We start from the raw sequence: 7,042 nt of genomic DNA, 5'->3' as shown, positions 1-7,042 counted from the left end.
AGACGTGATCAAGTGCCTCGAAACAATCAAGTCCGGCCTCGAAGAGAACTCCGGGGTCTGGACTCGGCGGGTCCGGTGGTGGAGATCCGGAGCGAGAAGTCAAGCGGCGCCCAGCAAAAAAAGGGTTGGTTTGCTGGAGCTTTAAGCTCGATTGATTTTTTTTTTCCCCAAGTTCTTAGGTCAGGCCTACGATAACGGATCGAACATGACAGGAAGATATCAAGGAGTTCATACCCGAATCTTAAATATAAATCCACGAGCATTTTTTACTCCTTGCGCTGCCCATAATTTAAACTTAGTCCTGTGTGATGCTGCCAAAAATTCAACCATAGCCATTACATTTTTTGGTATAGTTCGACGTGTTTATACTTTATTTTCTGCATCAACATGTCGCTGGAGTATTATTCAAAAACATTGTACAGTATTCACGGTTAAACAATGGTCAGATACGAGGTGGGAGAGCCGTATAAATAGTGTGAAAGCTTTACGTTTTCAACTTTCAAGTATTTTAAATGCTTTAGAAGAAGCTTCCGAGACAGCTAATGATTTGATGGCCTGAAGTGAGGCTGTTTCACTATCAAATGAAATTGGTAATTATGAATTTATATTAAGTCTTGTGATTTGGTATGATATTTTAACAGAAGTAAATATTGTGAGTAAAAGTACACAAGATCATAACATGGATATGAATACTTCTGTAAAAATGGTTCAAAGTCTTATACAGTTTTTGCATCAATATAGAGAAAATGGGTTTAATTTGACGAAAATTGCTGCTACCAAATTAGCTGAAAATGCTGATATTGTAGTTGCTTTCAAAAATCCACGAGTAAGAAAAAAATAAAATTATTCGATTATGAAAATGTTGAAGAACCTGTGTTAAACAATGAAGATCGGTTTCGTACAAATTATTTTTTCATCATTCTTGACCATGCAATACAGTCGATTAAGAAACGCTTTAAACAGTTAGAGACTTATTCGGACAATTTTGGATTTTCACATCGCATTGGCAAGTTGAAAACAATGGAAAATGATGATTTATTAAAACACTGTAAAGATTTGCAATTAATTTTAACAGATAACGATCTAAAAGATATAGATGGATTAGATTTATTTTCTGAACTGATCATTTTTCGAACTTTAATTGACGAAGATACAAATTCACTCCATGCACTTAATATTTTAAAAACAACAAATGGATCATTTCCTAATCTAACCATTGCCCTTAGAATAATGCTAACCATTCCTGTGACATCTGCTTGTGCGGAAAGAAGCTTTTCGAAGCTAAAGTTAATAAAAACTTATTTGCGCAATCGATTAGGCCAAGAAAAACTTTCTGAACTAGCTTTAATATCAATTGAAGAAGAAGTATCGTCTACAATCGACTATAAACATCTCATCGATATCTTCGCTTCAAAAAAATGCAGAAAGAAAATGTTTAGTTAAGTTTTAATATGATAATTTCTATTTTACTTTATATTTAATGTTTATAATATTTTAATAAAAATAATTTTACTTTATTTTAATTGTTTATAACACAAAATGATAAAAAGGATTAATCGTATCTATTATTTATTTACTTAGGTATTCTGATAAAACAGTATAATATAGTATATTTGGTTTTAGTTATTATTTATCATGTTCCAATAGAAAAATATACCTAATAATATTTATTTTTTTTGATATAATATGGAGATCGCCATTCACTTGGGCTCACAAAGAAGTAGTATGTATTGTAGTGCGGAGTAAAAAATATATAAGAATTATTAACTAGACGTCTAGACTACAATACATATTAAATATATATCTGGGTAATGGCATGGAAAAGTATAAAAATATATATAACGAAAACAGGACAAAATAAACAAATATATGTACCTATTTAAAAAAAAATACGAAGAACATTATTTTGTCTGAGGGCCCCGTAAAAACTAGGGACGGCTCTGTCCGGGGCCCCGCAAAAACCAGGGCCGGCCCTGCTTCGGACTGCCACTTTTCGAGAGTTGTCGCGGTGAAGGGTATGTCGTCACTGTCGTGGTTATCGATACGGTCGGTCTTGAGGTCAATACCACGGACTATGATTAACAGGACTGGAAACGAACCTTTATCATTTGATACAGATCTGTTACGGAAAGTCAATGAGCGATATTAGCGCTATCTATTAGTTTTATATTACAAAATTGAGTAAGTCACTGAATACAGTAAAAATCAAAATACAAAATACTATTAAGTATTAAATATATAAAATAATTTAATACAACTATTAAAGATCCAAAATATCTAATTTAACAAAAAATTTGATTTAAAAAAAATCATCAGGTATATAATTTTATTCAAAATCTGGTTATAATTAATAGTGCACTTTCTTAAAAAATATGTATAATATTAACCCATAGATATTGAGTTATTTTTCAACTTATTTAAGATTATTAATTGTTTTAAACTTTACATAGTACCTATTAGTGAACATCTTATATTTATTTTATTGTGTTAAATGAATAAACTAATGTACATAATATCAAATGTTTTAAACTATAAAGTACAAAAATTAATAATGAATAAAAACAAATTATTTTTAAAACTATAATAGTATAATTTAATAATTATTTAACAATTTTATGATGTAGTTAATTTACTTAATTTTTTTTTTTTTACAAATGTTTTTTTTTTGTTGTCGATTTTGCATAGCACAATACTGCCGCATTCGCATTCTTACGTAATAAATACTTATGGTTTTGACAATTTCCGAAGAATGAATATCACATGGGAATGTTATTGTATAATTATCTAAAAGATAATTTAGAGTTGATTGAAATACATCAATATCTGTACAGTGCATAGTGAAGCCTTTTTCTAAAACTAAAACCAAATTGAAAACATGAAAATTAGGGTAAATTAGTTTTCCATTTGACTTTAATAGTGTTAAGGTTGCTTCTGGTATATTAGATGATTCAGTAGAACCTTTCAAAGTTTCCAAACAAATATTACAATTTGTAGATTTAAATATTTTTCTACACATATATCCACACACATAATAAATAACACAACTTATAGTAGATGCTTGGAAATAATTGTGGTCTTCAAATACAGATTCTGGTTCCCAGTTACCTTCTTGTATCAATGTATCAAGTTTTAATTTGAAATTCGAAACTATACTAGTTCTTGTAGAAACAGCTGTATCATTACTGATACACACTGAAAATGTTAATAAAAAAATTTACAGAATGAAATATTTAAAATATAAATACAAAAAAATTATTTTTAATTTACTTTTAAGCTATCAAAATTAAATTTATCAATAGCTTATATTATTTTAACTTTATGAAATATTATTTACCAGTATCACTAAATATTTCTTTAACATCTGTAATAAATATTTTAGGAGAAGACGAATCCAAGATTTTACAGTTTCCAGTTTTAGGAGGTTTTAAAACAGAATACAGAGACAACATCTTATATACTTGAAGAAATGTGGGAGTTGAAGGGTGATCATTTGGCCCGGTTGCTTGACGTATTGTGCCAAAAAACACCTGAAAAAATGTTATTAGTATCCAGGAATAAACTATACTGTTTATAGTTTCTTTTATTTTTAATAATACAATGAATAATACATTTATTACTCTGCAATAACTGTAAAAAATAATAATATAATATTAATTTCACCTCAATTTTGTCCTGGTTAAATTTATTACTGAGGACATAATGGTACCCACATTCACTCAGTAAATATTTAGACAAATCTATAGTTGATTGCAACGTAACTCTTAGGCCTTCAGCAGTTGGTTGAGTAAGAAATTCATCATCAGATATTTTACCATCTTTATTATTTTGCTCCCAAATATTTAACCAATTGATCGTGCTTTCCAAAACCTTTTTTTAAAAAAGTTAATAAATTATTGTGAACCAAAAAGTTTTAAAATTAAAACTAAAAATTCATGTTGTGTATTATAAAGTGTACCTATTTACCTCAAAATCACTACTATCTAACCTAATTCCTTAATTTTTGTGTCTTCTATTTAATGCATCAAAAGTGTCATTAAATCTTTTAACAAAGTCTTGAGTCTCTTCACTTCCTTGAAGGCTTATACATTTTCGGTTTCTATAAAATTCCAAAGCATTAGCCATTGAATTACTCAGAACCTAAAACATATTAATATCAATTTAACACAAATTACACATTTTAACATAATATGTTAGTATTTAAATTACTTGAGTGGCTAATTGAACACTCATTTTGGATAAAGTATCCAGATTTAAATGCCTCATGGTAATTTTTGGACAAACTCTTAAATTAATCTGGCCATTAATGTCATTAATTGTATCGATTTTATGCATTTCCACAAAATGAAACCAACTTATACATTTTTTAGTATCACATACCTATTATTTTTAAATAAATATTAATTAATAAATAAAAACAGATTTTAATTAGTTGTTAAAAAATATAGTTTTTATTAATCATACATTCATACCTTTAAATACTTATTGTTATGTAAGCGATTCCTTACTGTTTTAATTAAGTGTGGAGCATCACTAAAAACATAAACTTTTCTTTTGTCACTAAGCGGATGCATAAAATAGTTTTTAGACTCTTCCATTTTTCCACTAACTCCAAATTCTTTCCATAACTTCCTATTAGTAGATGCACCATCACTAACTAAACCATCTACCTTAGCACCAGAATTTTCAAGCAAACAAATAGCTTTAATGACAAGCTGGGCTAGTATATAACCTTAAAAAATATTAAATAATTTACATTTAAATAAACTATAGAAAGTAATTCAAATGTGGTAATGTTTTTGTATAAATATACCTTTAACTGGTCCTTTTGATGTAAATACGGCAATTGGTTGAGAGAAATTAGCAGCATAACTTTGAAACATGAATACTAAAGCATGATCAGCTTTTTGGCCATAATGTTCACAAGGCATATCATTACCATAATCTTCTAATCCACTGTAAGTTAGAGTAGTACTATTTACAGAAATGCTTGTCCTTAACGAAATTTCATCAAAAATTAAATTGCCGTGCTTTTGCTGATCATTTAATATGGATATTTTTTTTGTTAGTAATAAAAAGAATTTTTTATCAAATCCGCACTGATTTTGAACCAACGAAAGATAATTTCTTATAGTTTTGGGGCATGGCAAAGGTAATATTTCTTGTACACGTAAAAAAGAATATGCACTGGGAGATCTGTCATAAGTATAATAACATGATTAATTTAAGAACATATTATAAACAAATCATAATTAAGTTAACTGAAAACAATAGTTTTACCTAATATGAAATAAAATACACAGTAATATCCAATTTTCAGAATATCTGCGATTTCTGGATTTAACCGAGCTGGTTTTTATAATTTCATTTATTAGAACTTTCTGTGGTTCATTCAAATTTGCATTAGATAGTAAATTATCAAAGGTTATACTTTCCATTTTTTTTTGCAAATTTCCAAGATTATTTATAATTTTTTTTATAGTATTCTTAAGTCTACAAAGAAAACAAATATTAATTGATATATTACAGACATATATATGTAACTTATATATTACCTAAAATTAGATACTTGTAATTTTTGTTTTTGTTTTACTATGGTTGACAAAGAACGTTTTCTATTAGGCGTTAATGTTTGAGATATATTTTTTTTCACATTGCCACATGTATATCTTGATTTATATACTCTAAATATTGCGAAAAGTTGTTCACATTTTTTACACCTATTAACACCAAATGACTCTATGACAATTGTACAGTTATAATGATGCCATGTGCCATGATTTAGTTTTGCAGTTTTGACTGAAATACCTAAAAATAAAAATAATTAAATAAGGTAATACTTGGTAATAATTTTGGTGACATTGAATAAGGTAAAAGAAAAATACTAAATACTTACCTGAAAAATTAATTGCTTTTGGACCACCAATGCATATACTTTTCTTATCAAACAACATTAATAAATTAACAACTTCCTCAACGTTATTAAGTCCAACTTCAAAACTTTTCAAGTTAAAATTTGAGGGATTCAATTCAACATTTAAAGCATAACATGAAACTTGAAAATTATGTAGGATAATTATTTGTTTTTCAACAGTAGCCTTAGGAATATCATCGTTTTGAATTTTCATTGAAAAAAAGATTAATGTAGTTTCATTTTGAATGCAATTCCATCCAGTTGGAAGGTTAATAGATTTTAATTGTTTGAAAAATGTAATAAACTGCAATTCCTTGATCTAATAAAAATACATTTTGAATAATGTGTTATGAAACAAAACATTACATTTATTGGAATGAAATATGAAATAGTATTAGATGTTTTACCTGATGGTTGTCAGAATTATTAAAAGTTTGAAAATTCCTATGGAAAGAACTATTATCATCAGACAGAGACGCCTGCATTTCCAGAGAATTACAATTTGAATTTATGCTAGAGTCAATAGGTGTACTGCAATTCCAATCAAGTTTTTTACGACATAGTGGAGTCTGTAACAAATTAATAAAAAAAATGCAATATTTATAGATATAATATACTAGGCTGTCTAGCGTCCCATTTAATTGGTCAATAATTTTTCCAATACATTGGTTTGAAACTTTTAATATACAGTTTAAAATATTCAATCATCATTGATAAAAAATAAAATTTAAATATTAAAGTTACCTAGTACCTAATCTATTAATTTAAACATTAAAAAAAACCTGTTTTTTCTGTATTCACCACCAATACTGTGTAAGTAATTTAATATTCATATAATGGATAAACTAGATGGTTTTCATACCTCTGTGCTGAATTGTGGCCTTGCAAATATAGGTGTAATTTCTGAGCAGTCATCAGAGCTTTCGTTTACACTATTACCAAATAATGATGGCACAGCACCCTTTTTTAACTTAGGAATACTCCTCTAGGAAAACAATAAAATATTAGGTAGTAAAGACTTATCAATTATAATAGTTTCAATTTAATAATTTCAAAATAATATGATACATAAGGAAGATTTTCCGGGAAGTATAATAAACATTTCAAATTTACTTACTTGGTTCATTTGGT

This window comes from Acyrthosiphon pisum, unplaced genomic scaffold, assembly GCF_005508785.2.
Source record: "Acyrthosiphon pisum isolate AL4f unplaced genomic scaffold, pea_aphid_22Mar2018_4r6ur Scaffold_21223;HRSCAF=23355, whole genome shotgun sequence".
NCBI lineage: Eukaryota > Metazoa > Arthropoda > Insecta > Hemiptera > Aphididae > Acyrthosiphon > Acyrthosiphon pisum.
Note: the sequence above shows the minus strand (reverse complement) of the source record.